We start from the raw sequence: 21,972 nt of genomic DNA, 5'->3' as shown, positions 1-21,972 counted from the left end.
AAAACAGCAGAGGAGATTGCAGCTGAGGTCTTGGTGGTCATACAAAAATGTAATCTGTCGTGGCACTCTCTGCCGACAACACAAATACCAACTTTGGAGGACTGAATAGGCTGGGGAGGGTCAGTGCCCATACCAAAGTTAAAAATGTCCTGCAGCGGGAGGTGATTGGCTTAGGTTGTCCTGCACACATCATTCATAACACAGCCAGAACAGCTTTGGATATGATTCCCCTTGATGTTGAGTATCTGCTCAGAAAGATTTTCACCGTCAGAGTAGAAAGACTGAAGAGCTTTTGTGAGTTTGTTGGCCAGGAGTAGCATAACATTTTAGGACACAGCAATGTTCGCTGGCTGTCCATGCTCCCTGCTCTAGAAAGAGTGCTGAAAAGGTATGTGCCATTGAAATCCTTTTTTCTTTCTGAAGACAAATGCCCTGTTGTCCTGCGAACAATGTTCGAAGATCCGCTGACTGAACTTTGGCTGGTCTTTGTCCATGGAAACTTGACTGTATTCAGTGACATGATGAAGATGCTTGAATGCCAGGACTGCTGCGCTGTGGAGTCAGCTGCAATTCTGAGAAACATTGAGTGCAAAAAATATTGACTGCAAGATGTGATGACAACTTCATTCCAGTTTGGTCAGAGGACTTCTGAGAGAGCTAGAGGGAAATGGAGCCATGTCTAAAGAGAGTTCTCTCAAAACATCCCAATCATTCTTCACTACGGCTGTGAACTACTTGCAAGCATGGGGAAAGCACACAGATAATCTAAAAGATTTACATTGTGTCCTTTTAAAAAGGCAAACCTCAGCGTGAAGAGATCCAGAAGGCAGCAGGCACACTGCAGGAAAAATGCCCCAATGTGACCATCAATGAGGATGCATTGTTTGACGAGGTTACTGGCCTGCAAGAGTTCCTAAAGGGGGGATCGCATGAAGAATGGAAAACATCTGAGACACAGCTTAGTCAGAGATTGAGCACGGTGGTTACCCACTTCAAAGAGAACGACATCCCACACACTAACCTGGCTAGATTAGCATCTGTTGTCATGTGCTTACCTGGAAGTAATGCACCAGTCGAGAGAGTGTTCTTCCAAATGAATGATATATGGACAGCAGCAAGAAATAGGTTCACTGTTCCTACCATCAAGGCCATGCTTATTGTGAAGACAAACTTAAACCTCCCCTGCCAGGAGTTCATGGAGAAGCTGGCCAAAGAGAGCAATCCTGAAGAAGATACATTCTTCTGAGAAATATACAGATTAGGTTGGTATAAGTATATTATGTAGTTACCAATCTCATCATCATCTTATTTCTTTATTATCCTAAGTATTTCACAAATACTATTCTGTTTTTTCAATTTTGCTCATGTTCTCTTCTGCTCTTATTCTAGCAGGACCACTGAATGGCTGTTCAGATTGGACAGTTCTGTCTTGTCTGTAGTGTTTCTGTAATATAGTTGTTTTCTCTATCACAGTGTGCCTGTTAGACTAAATACATGAAACAGGAATTGTCCCCCTTTTCTATTTCATAGACGATAACATTTGATATTTTAATGATATATTGACCGCCGAACTAGAAATATCCCCGGTTTTAATTTCAGAAATCTGGTCACCTTACTTTTGAGGAGATGGGAAACATTGCGTCAATGGGCCACATGGTGCATTATGGGCGATTCTGGGACAAGGAGCACTCTCCTTCAAGGAGTGAATGGGAGTCTATTGGGCGCCAGCTCAAAAACCAAACAACCCAAATTTCATCAACACGTACAACAAATTTACAAATATTTTCAGAGATTTGAGATAATTAACTGGCTACCTTTAGTATCGTATAGCTTTGGAATCGTGACATTGCGTACTTGAGGAAAATAGGCAAGTTTCTCGACATCGAGAAGGGATTGCGCGATGATTAGCTTAGCAAGCGTGTGACGCAGCATAATAACATGAACGCGATTGATCGACAGTCTGCTGGGTGGAGCGTTATACATTCCTTCATTCATTCATTGGATTCCTTCATTCATTCATTGGATTCCTATCTCCTTTCTATAATACCCCCTGCAATGGCACCATGCCAGTGTTGCCAACTTAGTGACTTGGACGCTATATTTAGCGAGTATTCAGACCCCTCAGCGGCACATTTTCAAAAAAGTGACTAGCAACAAATCTAGCAACTTTTTCTGGTGTTATTGGAGACTCTGAAGTGAAAGTATGTATCGTTCTTACTCTTCTCAACGAGCAGCTGGTGCTGCTGTGGGCCCCCGTCCCAAAACACTCACAGGCGGCCCAGTCCTCGCGTAGCAGTCCCTCCTAGCTGCAGTCAGAGCAGGAGATGTTCACTCCTCCACGTCCAGACTGCAAATGAATCGCGCATACGGGAAGCCGCCGCTGGCTGATCCCGCCCTGGCTAACTTTTTTTTTTTTTAACTATTAACCTGAATTAGGGCCAGACTAGTTACCATAATTGACAGTTTTTTCTATCGTCTTTTTTTGGTCCATTTAGATTGTATACAAAGAATATATAAAAAAATGTTATGGTAAAAAAGTAAAACGTTTTACTGTGACTTGATGTAGGTTTCTAAGTGGACCATAAGGTTAACTTCCTTTTGACAGGGGGCAGTATTGAGTAGCTTGGATGAATAAGGTTCCCAGAGTAAACTGCCTGCTACTCTGTCCCAGATGCTAATAGATGAATATTATTAGTAGTATTGGATAGAAAACACTCTGAAGTTTCTAAAACTGTTTGAATGATGTATGTGAGTATAACAGAACTCATATGGCAGGTGAAAAGCTGAGAAAAATCCAACCAGGAAGTGGGAAATCTGAGGTTTGTAGTTTTTCCAACTCTTTGCCATTCCAATATACAGTGTAAATGGGGTCATATTGCACGTCCTAAGGCTTCCACTAGATGTCAGTCTTTAGAACTTTGTTTCAGCCTTCTACTATGAAGGGGGAGAGAACGAGAGGGGATTGAGCCAGGTGTCTGGCAGAGTGCCACAGGCTCGTGACGCATGGTCACGAAAGAGTTAGCTCTCGTTCCATTGCTTTTCTACAGACATGGGAATTCTCCAGTTGGAACATTATTGAAGATTTATGATAAAAACATCCTAAAGATTGATTCTATACTTAGTTTGACAAGTTTCTACAGGCTGTAATGGAACTATTTGAACTTTTCGTCCGACGTTCGGCTGGACCTGCAATAAATGTTTGATTTTGTTCGAAGAAGTTCATAATTTATGTCCAAATAGGTTCTTTTGTTAGGGCGTTTGGTAAACAAATTCAAACGCCCTAACAAAAGAACCTATTTGGACATAAATTATGAACTTCTTCGAACAAAATCAAACATTTATTGTGGAACAGGGATTCCTGGGAGTGGATTCTGATGAAGATCATCAAAGGTAAGTGAATATTTATAATGCTATTTCTGACTAATGTTGACTACACAATATGGCAGATATCTTTTTGGCTGCTTTGTTGTCTGAACGCTGTACTCAGATTATTGCATGGTTTGCTTTTTCTGCAAAGTTTTTTTGAAATCTGACAGCGGTTGCATTAAGGAGAAGTATATCTCTAATTCCATGTATAACACTTGTATTTTCATCAACATTTATGATGAGTATTTCTGTAAATTGATGTGGCGCTCTGCAAAAATCACTGCATGTTTTAGAACTACTGAACGTAGCGTAACGCACCAATGTAAAATTAGATTTTTTGATATAAATATGCACTTTATCGAACAAAACATGCATGTATTGTGTAACATGAAGTCCTATGAGAGTCATCTGATGAAGATCAAAGGTTAGTGATTCATTTTCTCTCTATTTCTGCTTTTTGTAACTTCTCTCTTTGGCTGGAAAAATGGCTGTGTTTTTCTGTGACTTGGTGGTGACCTAACAATTGTTTGTGGTGCTTTCGCTGTAAAGCCTTTTGAAATCAGACATTGCGGCTGGATTAATGAGAATTATCTTTAAAATGGTGTAAAATTCTTGTATGCTTGAGGAATTATAATTATGAGATTTTGTTTTGAATTTGGCATCCTGCACGTTCACTGGCTGTTGGCGGGGTGGGACGCTACTGTCCCACAAATCCCAGAGAGGTTAAAAAACAAAAACAAATTAAGAAAACTAAACTCAAAAAATTCAATATAATAAAAAACTAAGTAACTTCGGGTCACTTTTGCCGGTCCCAAGCCCTGATAGGAGGAGGTTTGGAATTGTGACAAGAAATCGACAGAAGAATGTTCATTTGTTGTTCTAAACATATTTAGGGTGTTTTTTATCTCACTTTGTGCCTCTCCCGTGACACTTTTTCCTCTCTCCTACAGCGTCCATCACAATTACATGCACATGGCCAATTATGCAAATTAGGTGATGCAATTTCGCAACTTTTAGGACAGCCAATAGCTACTTTCCTTACTGAGGAGTTGGCAACACTGCACCATGCAATGCACCCTGGCCTAAAGGGGCAGACAAATAGGAAAAATGTGCTAGACCCTTCGTTAAATTACACATTTCCTCGAGGTAGGAATGTCGCAAAAATATGATAAATGGCTCATTTGAGAAAAGACATCCTTAAGAGTTATGAGATCAGCCAGTATTGAAATCTGACATGTATGATAGACATGGGGCGGCAGGGTAGCCTAGTGGTTAGAGCGTTGGACTAGTAACCGAAAGGTTGCAAGTTCGAATCCCCGAGCTGACAAGGTACAAATCTGTCATTCTGCCCATGAACAGGCAGTTAACCCACTGTTCCTAGGCCGTCATTGAAAATAAGAATTTGTTCTTAACTGACTTGCCTAGTTAAAAAGGTCAAATTAAAAAAATTCTGTGATCTAAAAGTCGTATTCCTATTAACTTCCAGTGTAGTGGGACTGACTTCATCACGGTTCTACGTCATACCTGCTGGATTTCTGCCTGCTTGAACACCAGTAACTCAGATACACATGAATTAACCCAGGGAATCGATAGATCACTCAGAGATGCACAAAAACAATATAACATTCAAAATGGGTGAACTGTTCCATTAATGATCATTACCCTCAGGCCTTTTAGAGGATGTTGCTGCCTGCAGGCTTGTCTGAGACCTGAGGCCTTCCTCACCATCAACCAGGCCTGGTGTAATATGCGATACTGGCAGGCAATCTCAATGCAGAACAGAAGCAAGTCTGATGTGTTCTAACACTGTCCTGCAGACCTGTGGGCAAGGCTGGCACCTGCCTCTATTGCTGATTCTCTACTATACCAAAACTGACAGCAGGTGTAGGCCATCTGGGGATCCCTCCTCTCCACCTGAGTTTCAAATCAAGAAAGTCTGTCTTCTATACTTTTTTGCAGTCTCAAGAAGCTATGAAAGTATTTGAAAACGTATGACTACAGTAGCAGCAGTTTGTGTGAGGGGATGTTCCGTGTGGTTGGTTTTTAGAACACTTTTAGATAGAGGCTACATAGCTAGAGCTATTACAGTGCACTAAAGGAGACTTAGTAATACTCTCATCACTCAGCCACGTAATTGTCTTTGTAAAATGACTTGTTGTGGACCATGAATTTTTAGGGATGAAATTAAATCCGAAATTATACTTATTTATGGATACTCAGGACATACTAGATAGTGGAATGGAGAGAGATCATTAATTATGCTATGGTCCATTTGATAAAACTGCGAATTATATAGAAATTCGTAATGTGTAATTGCAACAATTTGCCCAGCTGCTCCAGGACAGACGCAGTAGGCCTACTGTTTGGTAAGAACTCTTTACAATTCCCGATACGCTCTTCCCAACGGGGCGATTCGCCTCTCATTTTGACCTTTCCCCCACACAGCTGGGGATTCTTACCTAACAAATCACATGGATTCCTGCTCTTTTACAACAAAAAAGGCCCTTGGTTATGTCAGTAGAGAACCTCTGTCAAAGACTGTAGAGATGTATCTCGGTGGCATGGTTATACCTCCACATGAAATATAACCCCTAGAAAAATATTTCCCTTTTAACTGCCTTTAGTTTGTTGGCTGAAGCAGCTTCTCAGATGAAGGAGCAACAGAACCAGGCCCTCTGTCTGAACAAACAGTGCTTTGACTGGCCGATCTCATATTGCATACACTTCCACCTGGGGCGGTTCCTCAAACCTTGTCCCGTCTGCCTCACACAATGTTCCCCGTATCATGCTGGTGTTGCCTGCTCAGTATTAAAACAATGGCTCAGCTCTCCCTCCCAGTCTGTCCGGCAGGTCGACGTAGGCCTGTGAAAGTAATTCTGGTGTTGGCTCCTAATCATAGGTGCTGATACAGTGGCCTGGAAAGGAAACTGCTGACAAAGGCCTCTGTGGCATGCAGACACAGGAGGAACTATTGTTGAGTTGTGTGAACGAACAAACACCATCGCCATTCTCATTAACTCATTGTGTGCTCTACAGTACAGCCCGTGTTTTACTGTACTGAACGTAGACGCAGGCAGTATCCAGGCAGGTGCCATCTGTATGGGTGGGCAATAGATGGTTGGTGAGTACGGTAGCCATCTGTCTGTTGTTGGCATCACACAGAGCTATGTCCTCTATCAGGGGACTGATCTGTGCCAGGTGACGTTCTCCTCACAGAGTTGAGGTAGACAGTCAGGGACAGACAGGCAGACAAGCCCAGCCTGTTAAGCAGTCCTTCTCCTTGAAAATATCTTTCCCATATAGAGAGAGCTGGGGCGCTACTGACTCTTTTAATCATTGGAAGGTTCGTTTCATACTTGTTTTACAGGATAAACATTTGTGTCCGCAAAGAGAAGGAACACTGTTGGCTCTGACTCACCATATGGTTAGACTAGTGTTGCCTTTCACCGTGGTGGTATAAATATGACATAATTGGGTGCCTCTTGCTTTGAGTCTCTATGGAGACTAAGTAAACATGTCAATTAGCGATGGGGGGGGGGGAATCTATACAGATACATGTCAGGATATTATTTTTGACAATATATTGTATTGACGATATCAAAAATTATTTTTGCGCTAGTTTGCTATTCCTGCACCAAATCTCCAGTATTTTGTCCTTCATAGCCTTTTCTCCATCTTCTTTAGAAATAGGGAGCCAATTTGTTTTCAGCACTTTTATTTCCATGACTGATCAAACATTTTTTTATGGCTCTCTTGTCCTTCTGCAGCAGAAAGGTGAGCAAAATGTTTGGAACATCGAAAAACAAATCAGTAACGAATCGCAATACATACAGAAACCGAGATAAGCGTGAGAATAGCAATACATATCGTATTGTGATAATATCGTATCGTCCCTGGCAATTCCCAGCCCTTATGCCAATGATGTTCAAAGAAGATTTAATTGCTAGCAATAAGCGGGGTAAAATCCTTACTGATCTAATCAAGTAAAGGAATCAGCATGCTCCAGTACAGCTGGCGCCTCAGCTAGTGCGCTCAGCTAGTGCGCATACTCCCTTAAAAAGACCTTGACTTGAAAAATGAGGGAAAAGCGGCAATAGCACCATTTGTCCATTTTGAGATGCTGCAGCCAGTATACACTTTCCTCAAACTCAAGATATCATCCAATGGTATTGAGGAGTATACTACCTCAGAGGCTTCATCAATAAGTGCATCGATGACATCTTCCCCACAGTGACCGTACGTACATATTAGGGATGTGCGATATAGAAATCGGACGATATTAGCTAAAAATGCCAACATCAGCATCGGCACGATGTTAAGTTTTGCACATCAGCGTTAAACTTATGTCAAAGCTGACGTGCATACCTATATAATGTAGGTAGATGACAAGAAAAATACAGTGCTACACAGAACAAAAGCAGAAAAACACTATAAGCACACACTTTCAACAACTAAAAGAGTTCAAGTCGAGCAGTCATTTGAAAGAGTAAGAACATTTCAGCGAAACACCTCAAAGGCAAAATCCATTAACACCAAGATAATGAAATTCATTGCTCTTAACAATCAACCGTTCTCTGTCGTGGATGATGTTGGCTTTTGCCGACTGGTCGAGTACGTCAAGCCTCGGTACACACTGCCAAGTAGGCTCTATTTTTCCAGATGTTGCCCTACTGGAGTTAAAGTATTGTTGAAACGCATATCCCTAAGCTACTTGCTATGGACGTCACTGCTATTAGCTTCACGACTGACATTTGGACCAGCGATGTCAGCCCCACGAGCGTGCCGAATCTGACAGCACAGTGGGTCGATGAGGATTTCATACTGAGGAAAGCCGTATTGCATGCTCAAGAATGTGCTGGTTCTCATACCGCTGCTGCCATTTCAATGGCATTTGAGAACAAGAATACACTCCTAGCTCCATTTGAACAACTCACTTGAGAAATAAGCTCATCTACTGTGTACGCAGCAGACGTGATACAATCAATCAGTAATGGCATTGAAATGCCTGCTCAACAAAACTGCCGACACAGAACGTGGGGTTAAAACTTGCAAAAGTACTTGAGGCTATGAACAAGCGATTTGGTGGCATTCTCTCGGAGCCACTTACGGTGTCGCCGCCATGCTCGATGCTAGGTACAAGGACCGCTACTTCGATGCAGACAAGAAACAGGGTTTGCGTAAAATATTACAGACACAGCTGGACAAATTGGAAAAGGACACTAAAAAAAGTGCACACCGAGGAGGAGAGGCCACAGACAGACAGAGCTGAAACTTCAAGGCTTAACATGTACTGTGTGATTAAATTCTGGTTGAGACTGAACAAATTAACAACGAAACAGTACAGCAAGTAAGTGATTAGTAAAACATAATGTGGACAAAATAACTCTTTGGTCAGTGTGTGTATGTGTGTGTATTTCAACTATTTAACTGTACTAGAATGATTAAAATATCAGTATAGTTGTTTTTGGCAAGGAAAATATTGTATATCGGTATCTGACAAAAATGCATTCCTAGTACAACCAGAAACCATGGATTACAGGCAACATTTGCAACGAGTGAAAGGCTAGAGCTGCCGCTTTCAAGGAGCGGGACATTAATCCGGGTGCTTATAAGAAATTGCGCTAAGCCCTCAGACGAACCACCAAACAGGCAAAGCATCAATACAAAACTAAGACTGAATCCTACTACACCAACTCTGACACTCATTGGATGTAGCAGGGCTTGCAAACTATTACGGACTACAAAAGGGAAACCCAGCCGTGAGCTGCCCAGTGATGCAGCAAGACACCAGACAAGCTAAATGCATTCAAGGCAAGCAACACTGAAGCATGCATTTGAGAACCAGCTATTCCAGATGTAGCTGATGTGAGCAAGATCTTTAAACAGGTCAAAATTCACAAGGCCCAGACGGATTACCAGGACGTGTACTCAAAAGCATGCATGCACCAACTGGCAAGTGTCTTCACTGACATTTTCAACCTCTCCCTGACTGAGTCAGTAATACCTACATGTTTCAAGCAGATCACCATAGTCCCTGTGCACAAGAAAGTGAAGGTAACCTGCTCACGTCACTAGCCATGGAGTGGTTTGAAAGGCTGGTCATGGTTCACATCACCATCATCCCAGAAACCCTAGACCCACTCCAACTCACATACTGCCCCAACACATCCACAGATCAATCGCATGCCCCACTGCCCGTTCCCACTTGGACAAAAGGAACACCTATGTGGGAATGCTGTTCATTGACTACAGCTCAGCGTTCAACACCATAATGCCCTCATAGCTCATCACTAAGCGAAGGAACCTGGGACTAAACACCTCCCTCTGCAACTGGATCCTGGACTTCCTGACGGGCCGCCCCTAGGTGGTAAGGGTAGGCAACAACATCTGCCACGCTGATCCTCAACACTGGTGCCCCTCAGAGGTGCTTGCTTAGTCCCCTCCTGTACTCCCTGTTCCCCCACGACTGCCTGGCTAACCACGACTCCAACACCATCATTAACTGGGCTGACGACAACAGTGGTAGGCTTGATCACCAACAAGACAGCCTATAGGGAGGTCAGGGAGGTGTTGTGCCAACAACCTCTCCCTTAATGTGAGCAAGACAAAGGAGCTGATCATGGACTACAGGAAAAGGAGGTCCGAACAGGCCCCCATTCACAGACGGGGCTGTGGTTGAGCGTTTCAAATTCCTTGGTGCCCACATCACGAACTAAATATCATGGTCCAAACACACCAAGATAGTTGTGAAGAGGAGGAGACAGGAGACTGAAAAACAGGAGACTGAAGAACAAGAGACTGAAAAAAAATTGGCATGGGTCCCCTGATCCTCAAAAGGTTCTACAGCTGCACCATCGAGAGCATCCTGACCGGTTGCATCACCACCCTGGTATGGTAAGTGCACGGCATCTGACCGTAAGACGCAACAGATGGTAGTGTGTATGGCCCAGTGCATCACTGGGGCCAAGCTTCCTGCCATCCAGGATCTATATACTAGGCAGTGCCAGAGGCCCAATAAAATAGTCAAAGTCTCCAGTCACAGTCAACTATTCTTTCCCAGTGGGTCAGAAGTTTACATACACTCAATTAGTAATTGGTAGCATTGCTTTTAAATTGTTTAACTTGTTTAACTTGGGTCAAACGTTTCAGGTAGCCTTCCACAAGCTTTCCACAATATGTTGGGTGAATTTTGGCCCATTCCTCATGACAGACCTGGTGTAACTGAGTCAGGTTTGTTGGCTTCCTTACTCGCACACGCTTTTTCAGTTCTGCCCACAATTTGTCTATAGTATTGAGGTCAGGGCATTGTGATGGCCACTCCAATACCTTGACTTTGTTGTCCTTAAAACCTGTTGGTGTTAGGTGGCAGTATTTTCATTTTTGGAAAAAAAATATTCCCGTTTTAAACGGGATATTTTGTCAGGAAAAGATGCTAGAATATGCATATAATTAACAGCTTTGGATAGAAAACACTAACGTTTCCAAAACTGTAAAGATATTGTCCGTGAGTATAACAGAACTGATGTTGCAGGCGAAAGCCTGAGAAAAATCCAATCCGGAAGTGCCCCAGGTTTTGAAAGCGCTGCGTTCCAATGACTTCCTATTCAGCTATGAATGTACCATCAACGAGCTTACGCTTTCTACGTATTCCCCAAGGTGTCTACAGCACATAGGCAGCCACATTGCGTAAGTGGTCACATGGTGGCTCCGAGAGAGATTCTCGCGTAAAATACAGAGGTAGCCATTACTCCAATCGGTCCGAGTGAAAAACGAATTGTCCCGACTGATATATTATCGAATAGATATTAGAAATACACCTTGAGGATGGATTCTAAACAACGTTTGCCATGTTTCTGTCGATATTATGGAGCTAATTTGGAATATTTTTCGGCGTTGCGGTGACCGCAATTTCCGAGTCGATTTCTCAGCCAAACGTGAAGAACAAACGGAGCTATTTCGCCTACAAAAATAATCTTTTGGGAAAAAAATGAACTTTGGCTGTCTACCTGGGAGTCTCGTGAGTGAAAACAGCCGAAGTTCATCAAAGGTAAACGATTTAATTTGATTGCTTTTCTGATGTGTTCCAATATATTTCACTTGTGATCTTCATGAATAGGAATATTTTGTAGGAAGATTTATGTCCATTGCGTTATGCTAATTAGTTTCAGATGATGATAACGGTCCCGTTCACGGGATGGGGTGTCACTAGAGGTTAAGACATTTTGCCACAACTTTGGAAGAATGCTTGGGGTCATTGTCCAGTTGTTCTGGGATTGATATGCAGTTCTCGCACCAAAGTAGTGTTCTGTCTCCTAGAGATGAACAATCTCTTTCCTGAGTGGTATGACGGCTGCATTGTCCCATGGTGTTTATACATGCGTACTATTGTTTGTACAGATGAACGTGGTACCTTCAGGGTTTTGGAAATTGCTCCCAAGGATGAACCAGATTTGTGGAGGTCTACAATTTTTGTCTGAAGTTTTGTCTGATTTCTTTTCATTTTCCCATGATGTCAAGCAAAGAGGCACTGGGTTTGAAGGTAGGCCTTGAAATACATCAACAGGTACACCTCCAATTGACTCAAATGATGTCAATTAGCCTATCAGAAGCTTCTAAAGCCATGACATCATTTTCTGGAATTTTCCAAGCTGTTTAAATACACTAAGTTGACTGTGCATGTAAACTTCTGACCCACTGGAATTGTGATCGTGAATTATAAGTGAAATAATCTGTCTGTAAACAATTGTTGGAAAAATTATTTGTCATGCACAAAGTAGATGTCCTAACCGACTTCCCAAAACTATAGTTTGTTAACAAGAAATTTGTGGAGTGGTTGAAAAACAAGTTAATGACTCCAACCTAAGTGTATATAAATTTCCGACTTTAACTGTATATGCATGAACTCTTCCGAACGGTTTCGTTTGGGAAACGTGTGGACGCCTTAAGACAGGCTGTTTGCCTTTATACAAAAACCAAAGATAGAAGTCATATGATTGAAAGTGCTATACATAAGGTGATCATTTCAAATCCCTAGTCTAGCAGTGGTACTGACGCCCCCATATCACATGATTGTCCTCCAGTGGTAGTGCTAAAGGGGTGTGGTTAGGCATGTAGTGACCCCGTCCTTACATTAGGCCTACTCATCACACCAGGATACATGGGGGGTCAGAAAGAGGGTGTGTCTTTACTGGAAGTAGGGTGTAAGAGAGAGGGTAGGTGGTGGAGGGCTTATCTCCCACGGGACAGGCTGTAATAATAGGCTCGCTCACCATCTTCCGCTCCCACATGTTAATTAGGATAATACCACACTGCCATCTCATCTCGACTGCTAAACATGCAGTTTACATGCAGCCTTAGTGATGGAAGCTCTTATTATAGATGTAAGACCAACAGCAGATCTTGACTGTTGCCTTTCTCAAGGAACACACACTGGCTATTGAAAAAACGATGGCACCATTTATGGAATAAACATTCCTCTGGCAGTTTATGCCCCAAAGAGCAATTAAGCAAGCAAGATGGGCTGCCTGATATTCTTAGACAAAGAAATGTTGAGAACCGCACCAGTGCAAATGGACACAGCTTATGCTCGAAATACATAAACATAAATAGTCTAAGAAAAGGTTCCAGATATTAGAGTCCATCACGTAACATTTCATGTCATCTTAACATTTGTATTATGAGACATTTATAAATAGGTTAACAGTGAGACTGATACTCTCTTCCTCAGAATCAATTACTGTGAAACTGACTCAACCTCTAGTCAAGGAGTAGGCTGTGGGCACCCCAATCAGTGTTTGGTGTGTACACATTAAACACATAATAAGAATAACTGTTGAACACAAGTGCATTCCATGGAATGTTCTAGTCCATTTTCCTGTGCCTGTCCTAGCCAGACTGCTGCAATAATACGGAGTTCTCCATAAAAAATGTCAAATTTCAGCATTTAGACACCAATATCTATGATGACTGATGTTTTTAAGTTCACACTCACCAATAATACAAGACATCTAGTCTGTCTACATCAGAGTGTAGAGAGATTGACACTTACCACTCAGGTTTTTGATGCCAAAGTAAAATGCATTGCCTCACAACACACATCAGTCAAAGTTGATAGCATTTTTGACAGAGCATAGATAGCAGACGACACCATTCTGTATACTTCTGGCCTTTCTTTGGACATTGTGTTAACTAACCTCCAGATGAGCTTCAATGCCATACAACTCTCCTTCTGTGGCCTCCAACTGCTCTTAAATGCAAGTAAAACTAAATGCATGCTCATCAACCGATCGCTGCCCGCACCTGCCAGCTTATCCAGCATCACTACTCTGGACGGTTCTGACTTTAGGTATTTGTAGTTGTCCACATATTCTAGGTGTCTGGTTAGACTGTAAACTCTCCTTCCAGACACACGTTAAGCATCTCCAATCCAAAATTCAATCTAGAATCGGCTTCCTATTTCGCAACAAAGCATCCTTCACTCATGCTGCCAAACATACCCTCATAAAACTGACTATCCTGCCGATCCTTGACTTCGGCGATGTCATTTACAAAATATCCTCCAACACTCTACTCAGCAAATTGGATGCAGTCTATCACAGTTCCATCCGTTTTGTAACCAAAGCCCCATATACTACCCACCACTGCGACCTGTATGCTCTCGTTGGCTGGCCCTTGCTTCATATTCATTGCCAAACCCACTGGCTCCAGGTCATCCATAAGTCGTTGGTAGGTAAAGCCCCGCCTATTCTCAGCTCACTGGTCACCATAGCAGCACCCACCCGTAGCACACGCTCCAGCAGGTATATTTCACCGGTCACCCCCAAAGCAAATTCTTCCTTTGGCTGCCTTTCCTTCCAGTTCTCTGCTGCTAATGACTGGAACGAATTGCAATTTTTTTTTTTTTTTTTAATAAATAAAAATATTCACTGAAGCTGGAGACTCATATCTCCCTCACTAACTTTAAGCATCAGCTGTCAGAGCAGCTCACAGATCATTGCACCTGTAAATAGCCCATCTGTAAATAGCATATCCGTAAATAGCCCATCCAACTACCTCATCACCATATTGTTTTTTTGTTCCATTTAACCACAGGTTCTCTACTTGCACATTCATCTTCTGCACATCTCTCACTCCAGTGTTTAATTGCTAAATTGTAATTAATTCGCCAGTACGGCCTATTTATTGCCTTACCTCCCTAATCTTACCTCATTTGCACACACTGTATATAGATTTTTTTATATTGTGTTATTGACTATACGTTTGTTTATTCCATGTATAACTCTGTGTTGTTTGTGTCGCACTGCTTTGCTTTTATCTTGGCCAGGTCGCAGTTGTAAATGGAAACTTGTTCTCAACTGGCCTACCTGATTAAATAAAGGTGAAATAATAGTAAATATATATATTTTTAATAGCATACCTTAAAAAAAAAGTCTGCTTTTTCCACCTAGTACTGGCAGGTTCACACAACCTTATTTATTATTTCCTCTGTTTTCATATCTGCAGTTTGTTTTTATGCATTTTGAAATTCGCCATACATCAGTGAAGGCCGCTGATTGGCTGAATACTCAGGGCACGAAGTGGTTGGAGTTGTCAACAAAGCAGCAGGACAGAAATATGATGCCAAGTTTTTGAACTACTCGTAGTTGCTTTATGTATCTTCTCAAAGAAATCTGTTTTGAACAGATTAGATTGTACTATTTAGAACGAGCAGCAAGCAAACGAGTGCACTAGGTAGAACGCAACAACCATGCAAATGCAATAAGTGAACACACATCTAACTAGCTAACAATGTCACAAAGCATGATGCACTAGCCAGTTAAGTCAGATATTCTGGGGCGGCATGGTAGCCTACTGGTTAGAGCGTTGGACTAGTAACCGGAAGATTGCAAGTTCAAACCCCCGAGCCGACAAGGTACAAATCTGTTGTTTTGCCCCTGAACAGGCAGTTAACCCACTGTTCCTAAGCCGTTATTGAAAATAAGAATTTGTTCTTAACTGACTTGCCTGGTTAAATAAAGGTAAAATTTTAAAAATGTAAAATTGGCATGGGAGCTAGCAAGCTACCAACTAGCTAGCCGCTTATCAATGGTAGATCGACTGGTTAATTATTAAAAATAAAAAAGTAATAAAATAAGCCAAACAAATATTTCTGCTTCTCAAAATTACTGTAGCTGCCCAATTCATTTTATCATGCTTTGTGATACACCCGGTTTAATACAGTTGTAGTCCACACAACATGTCGCCCTATCACATAGCTACATTCGAACCTGATGAACAACATGGGGGGGAAAACAATAAACCACAGTCTTCCTTTTTTGTCCTACCAGATCTGCCATGAGAAGGTTCTAGCTAGTGTTCTAGTTAGTTGGATGTAGAGGTCTGGTTTATCAGTTCCCAGGATTCCATGACTGTTATGATTATTTATTTACAAGTTCATTACAATTAACTTTTTACTTTAGCGCCATCTGTACCTGATAGAGCAGATCTAGTCGTGCGGAAGTAAGCCGTATGGTGCGAGATAAATATTGGGAGGGAGACTAGAGCGAGCGTGACAAGACAGGCTATTTTTTTATTTAACTAGGCAAGTCAGTTAAGAACAATTCTTATCTATAATGACAGCCTACCCCGGCCAACGCTGGGCCAATTGTGCACAGCCGTATGGGACTCATAATCACAGCTGGATGGGATACAGCCTGGAATCAAACCAGGGACCAGGGACCAGGTACACATTTAAAACAAAATCCATTAATGGTATAATATTTAAATTAAACATGTTTTATTTACTTTTTATCACAAGTGTGTGTGTGTGTGTGTGTGGGGGGAGCGCGCCCCAACGCCCAAATGGGAGGGCCGCCGATGCCATACAACAATTCAGAGATGCATGTGAATTAGGGTATGTGCATTAGAATAACAGCCCCCTTTTGACTATGTTTTACTGCTGCTTCATACATCCATAGATCTGGAAGTGAAACAAACCTGCATGTTCAAGAATAGTGAAACTTACTGCCATTGATGCCAGATTTATTTGTATTTATTTAAATTGGACAGATGAAAATGACTGTATAGGCTGGTTGTCTGAGGTGGTGTGTAGCCTATAAATAGATAAATAATACATCCTTAGTTAAATAAAGTCGTATTTTCTCCCAATACCGTTAGGGTTTTCCAACCATAGCCTGTCTCGCATACACGGGCGTCTCCTTTGTAGCCTATTAGGTTAATTCGAGGTGTGAATTATTTAATATTTCATGATTAAGCGTGATATGCATGTGAGCTTCTGAAGTTACTACATTTACAGAAATAAAAATGCAACAACTTCTGCTGAGTGAATGAACAAATAGTTTACTTTGTCACAAAAGGTAAATAACCAGCGTGTTTTGTTCCTTTTCAACAAAAAACTACTTTGATACCATGACATGGCACCCACTTACTTCAACTGCTCAGATAATCGCTTGGATATGACAACACTTACCTTTATCAATTATTTCAGGCTTTTTCTCCCATGTGAAGTTGTAGGAATATTTTACGAAGTCCTCAGACCAACTGTCCTCACACCACGCGACAAATGGGCTGCTGTCTGCGTCAAACGTGTTGAGGTGGGTGGCCACCAAATGTTGTCAAAAGGAAATGTGTCCTGTCACAATAAAGGAAAACCATTTGACCCAGAGTTATTCTACTCAATTCAACCTCGTGGGTTTATGCTACATTGAAGTGTGTATCAGTTTAACGTCGTTTTCTCAGTAAATATTCCAAGGTTAGAGTCTTCTGAGGTTAATGCAAGCCTTGCCTATGAACACCGGGAGAGAAAATCAATCGACTGAGTACCAGTGGGCGGAGTTGTAGGTTTTATTTTAAAGCGAAAGAGCGTCACCCATCTTCCCGGCACGCGACGTCTCCCATTCTAAGAAGCCTGAAAAGGCTGAAAAACAAAGGATGAGGTAATGATCATGTAAAAGGAATCAAATATAGCTCCATAACCCACATCATACACACAGTAAAATGCTATATATAGTGGGTCTGATGGGGCACGGCCAAAAGCATCACTGACTCAATAGCAATCTAATAAAGAAAAAGTGTTAAAACAAGTTGAGACTGTTGGTGGACAGTCAACACCACCCAGTAGACTAGAGGAACAGGAACCCCACTGCTGTCACAAATCTGAATCTGTCACTACAGCCATGAGCATTTATTCAGATTGTGGGAGGGTGAAGTGTGTGAATCCAAAAAAGCAATTATACAGATTTTTTTTTTACGTGCACATAGCAGTTTTCATACCTTGGTTTCTGTGGTAAATGTGAATGAAAAAGAACTTTTCACTTTTGATCATGTTTTTTATACACATTCCTTGTCCATAATGTAGACGTCTTTGGTATTTTAATTGAAGAGGTAAGGGATGCTGCTGTGACTGAGTCTTGTAAGGGTTTAGAGATACCAAAATGAACTGTAGATGATACATGTGATCTGCACAACATACCAATACCAATTGTACATACCTTTGTCTGCCTACTGGTCAGTATACCTGCAGACTCAGACACACACAAAAGTTCAGTCATCTGCACCCAATGCAGCTGCAGCCTTTAACATATTCTTACCTCTTTGTTGATTGATATCCATTGAATGGTGTCCATTTTCTGTTTTAGAAAATGGACAAAAAGTCAAACAACACTACCATTTCTACAAAGAAAAAAAATAGATGGTATAATCAAAAAACAATATAAATTTAGATCAAACAAGGGAGAAAACTTACCTTGAGGAGATCTTTACATTTTTCTCTGACTGCACCTGCTGTCATCTCAAATCCAAATGTTTAAGTTGGGCAGTTAGGTTCCTGCAAGAACCCCCACCAACTAAGGAGGTTCCTCGATGAACCCCACCCCCTTTGGGGTTCTTGGAAGAACCTTTCGGGTGCATTTTTCAGTGCCAAGAACCCTAAGGTTCTTCGAGGAACTTTTAGGATCTTAGAAGAACCCTTGTTGGACCCCACATTCTTTTAGTGTAATATCAGGTGCTAATAAGCTGTCAGCTCTCTTCATTCATTATGTAAAACTTTAATGTAAGGATTTTTTTTTAAGTAGATTATGCAACTCTCAGGACAATATTATGTTGTTTTGTTTGCATAATTGAGGGTAAAAAAATAGGCTTGTGTCATTGATTCTCACTCACCCAAATGGAACTTACTGTCGTTAACAGAACCAGGCTTCGATAAACAGCAGCTTCTGTTCTGGTTGGGGCTCAGCTGTTAATTTCATACCATTTCATCTCTGCCCAAGTTGATTCTAGCAATTGCACACATCCAGATTTCCCACACAAAGAATAGCAACATTAGAATGCCCTAAAAAGTGCAGAATAATCTTTAATCTACATTTCATAGTATATGTTTTGTATATGTTCATAGTGTTATAGTTTTCATCATAATTAAGGCCTGATGTTTTTTCCTGACCATGTTACCTGATCAGGAAAAACTCTAGGCACTAGGTATAGGTGTAACTTTTTTTCTATCGAGTAGTTGAATCTGTGGTTGGCATGACAGTACATCCCTATCTCAAGCGGAAGGGGAATTGTGACCAGAAAATAAATATCTATTTCTATGTATCACTAAGGAAACAGAAAATGCTTTCATTGCTATCATTCTGACGTCAATTGAATTTGACAGAGGGAGAACCTTGAATGAGAATTGCACAGTGATTGTTGTCAGGACATGTACAAGTGTAATTTTATGGTTGGCACCCAAAATGATTGAACATAATTTTAGTACTGTAGTAGTGTAGATCCTTTATGCATCCATCTGGTTCATTTATACTTTGTAATTCTCAATTAGCAAGAGAGTGAACAACCCACGGATGCAAGTAATGGAAAATTAATGATTTAAGTCCAATTAATCTCTTCATATGAAATGATGCATGACAGCCAGCGGATCATCCATCTACATTTCAAACACACACACGCACGCGCGCACACACACACACTCACACAGGGCTCCACTTCCAGGCTGGGAGCGTGCGGATGCACAGAGGAGGGGAAGCAGCATGGTGTTTGGACTACTTCCTGTGACATTTGATGTGTGAGGGAGCAGCAGCAGAGTAGCAGACCCCCTGCTCTCCCTAGGCAGGCATTAGACAGAGGCTCCAGCTGGTTTGATGATTCTGTACATTTCTCCTCCAAAAGGCCAAGCAGCAGGAAGGGTGGCTGGGTGATAGAGGTACTGGGGCCATCACCGACTGGGGTCTTTGTACAGGTGAAGGTGTGTGAAGCAAGGTCAAATTAGGATGTAACAGCTTGCGGCCGCTCAGGTGATGGAGAACTGGGCTCTTTTTCAATCGTCTTTCCTTAATTCCTTGCATATTCTCTCCTGCCCTCTTTCTCAAAATGCATTAGAGGAGAAGATCCAAGGTTCCTTGACTGACCTTCTCCTCCAATTGGATCAAAATTGCAAAGACTTATTACAAAGTGTTGTCTCAATCTCAGTTCAAAACTTTCAACTTCAGATCAGACAAGGCGTTTATTTGTTTTGACCACCATCCAGTGGCTATGTGTAGAATGGCATGGGATTAGTCTCATTGTGAATATTTACAGGTTCACTTTGACACGTCTTTAATCCATATGCTTATCTAAATAGGAAAATAAACAGATGAATTAGTATGAATAAATAATACTAAAATATGAAGTCTATATTTAGAAGACAGATAATGAGAATAGGAGTCCAATCAGAACTAACCTCAGGGTTATATTAAAGCCACAACAAGATTATTACAATTATTTTAAAGTGCCAAAATGTGAACTCAATTAAAAACTAGATAAACTTGAGTCTCCCTCAAGTACTGCACTTGCACAGTGAAAAGTAAACTTAGTTGCCGTTTGGGAAAATGTGAATCTCTTTAGACCACCAGAGGGCCTGCTAATCCAATAGCCAAGTATTACGAGCCCTTCCCTAGATTACCCTGTTATGCGGTCTTTGTCCCACCCCAGGCAGTCATTAGCCTATTCTGTCAGCCCAGCACAGACACAGACCTGAAGAGGAGCAAAAGTTAATCAAACCATAATTAAGACAAATCAAGTTTATATGTAAAGTTCAAAAGTTTGGAACAAGAGCTGGATGTTGGAACAAAATGAATGATTCCAAGCAATGGAAGTTTAGTTACTTCAACTTGACAGAAATATGCAATAGTTGTTTTTTCAATGTATTGTTGTTGGTCAATGGTTACACATACTATCAACCACAGTATAAAAATATATTGACATGGCATCAAAATACCTCCTATAAGCTAACGAGTTTATAGATGTATTATTCATCGTAGACTATTCACGATTTGTGAATTGCATTATCGTGATACATTTGCTGATTCTTTAATTACCCTGCTCTTTACATATCTACAAGACCTAAAGGTAATGCTTCAGAAATGTACATCCTGCAGCATCGTGGAAACATCACTGAGGTCTTACATCATATGTTAGTCTTGGCAGCACCACCCAAGCTTCCTTTAACTCAATAGATCCCTTGTGTCTGTCATATTCGCTGAGTGAAGGTACAGAATCCTGCATAGCGGTAGTTTTTTACAAGTCCAATCATGTAGAAACACAAAAACTCAAACACAGAAAATGCTGATAGTGGATCTAACGTTCAGCATGGGAGCAAAATTACAGTTTATTTTTTTTACCCTTTTTCTCCCCAATTTCGTGATATCCAATTGGTAGTTACAGTCTTGTGCCATCGCTGCAACTCCCGTACAGACTCAGGAGAGGCGAAGGTCGAGAGCTGTGTGTCCTCCGAAACACAACCCTAGCCTTTCAACCCTGTGGGTTAAGTAAGAAGTAGTAGCACCCCCTAAGGCTTTTTATTTCATATAGAAGTGCTGTGTACAGAGGTACAGAAGAGCAACAGAAATGTATAACATATGTCCCTATCTCCACAGGTCTACTTGTCGCTCCTTGTCGCTCCATTTTTCATATTTCCATTTGTTTTGTCTTGTTCCATACACACCTGGTTTGCATTCCCTAATCACACTGCATGTATTTAGTCCTCTGTTCCCTTCCCAGGGAGTGTGATGGGACAGCATCACAGTGCCGGGGGTTCCTTTTACAACTGGACCTCTACCTGGCCACCGTTCACCCAGCTCCCTCGGGAAGGGAGAGAGTGTCCACCCTTGTCTCATGCCTCTCGGGGAGAGCTCTGGAGTGGGCAAATGCCTTGTGTGGAGAAGGAGACGCGTCGTTGGACCACTTCGAGGAGTTCACCCTTCCGCTTCTGGGCCGTCTTCGACCATCCGCCCGAGGGTAGAGCGGTGGGGGAACGGCTCTTCCATTTGAGGCAGGGGACGAGGAGCGCCCAGGAGTTCACCCTGGAATTCCGGACCTTGGCCGCCGGAGCAGGCTGGAACAACAGGGCCCTCATCGACCACTACCAATGCAGCCTGCGCGAGGATGTCCGACGTGAGCTGGCCTGCAGGGATGCCACCATCACCTTTGACCAACTGGTGGATTTGTCCATCCGGTTGAATAACCTGCTGGTCACCCGCTGACGTCCAGAGGGGGCTCTGTCAGTTCCTTCTTCTAGCACCCCCACTCCGGTGCCCATGGAGTTGGGAGGCGCTGCGCGTAGGGAGGCTGGAGGAG

The 21,972-nt window shown here is 42.0% G+C and overlaps 1 protein-coding gene across 4 annotated transcripts in view; it reads right to left on the bottom strand.

The window, feature by feature from the left end:
* The window catches only part of LOC112267446 (glycerophosphodiester phosphodiesterase domain-containing protein 5), a 104,516-nt gene extending 87,324 nt beyond the window's left edge, over window positions 1-17,192 (bottom strand). For 2 of the 4 annotated variants that reach the window (XR_006078848.1, XM_042297546.1), the window contains exon 1: window positions 16,835-17,192. The gene's annotated coding sequence lies outside the window, so the exon portion shown is untranslated. The remainder of the gene's footprint in view (window positions 1-16,834) is intronic. The other 2 variants (XR_006078849.1, XM_042297548.1) reach the window with 1 other exon arrangement.
* Window positions 17,193-21,972: the final 4,780 nt, after the last annotated feature.

This window comes from Oncorhynchus tshawytscha, linkage group LG14 (genome assembly GCF_018296145.1).
Source record: "Oncorhynchus tshawytscha isolate Ot180627B linkage group LG14, Otsh_v2.0, whole genome shotgun sequence".
Lineage (NCBI taxonomy): Eukaryota > Metazoa > Chordata > Actinopteri > Salmoniformes > Salmonidae > Oncorhynchus > Oncorhynchus tshawytscha.
The sequence above is the reverse complement of the archived record's forward strand: the minus strand, read 5'-3'. Positions and strand labels throughout refer to the sequence as shown.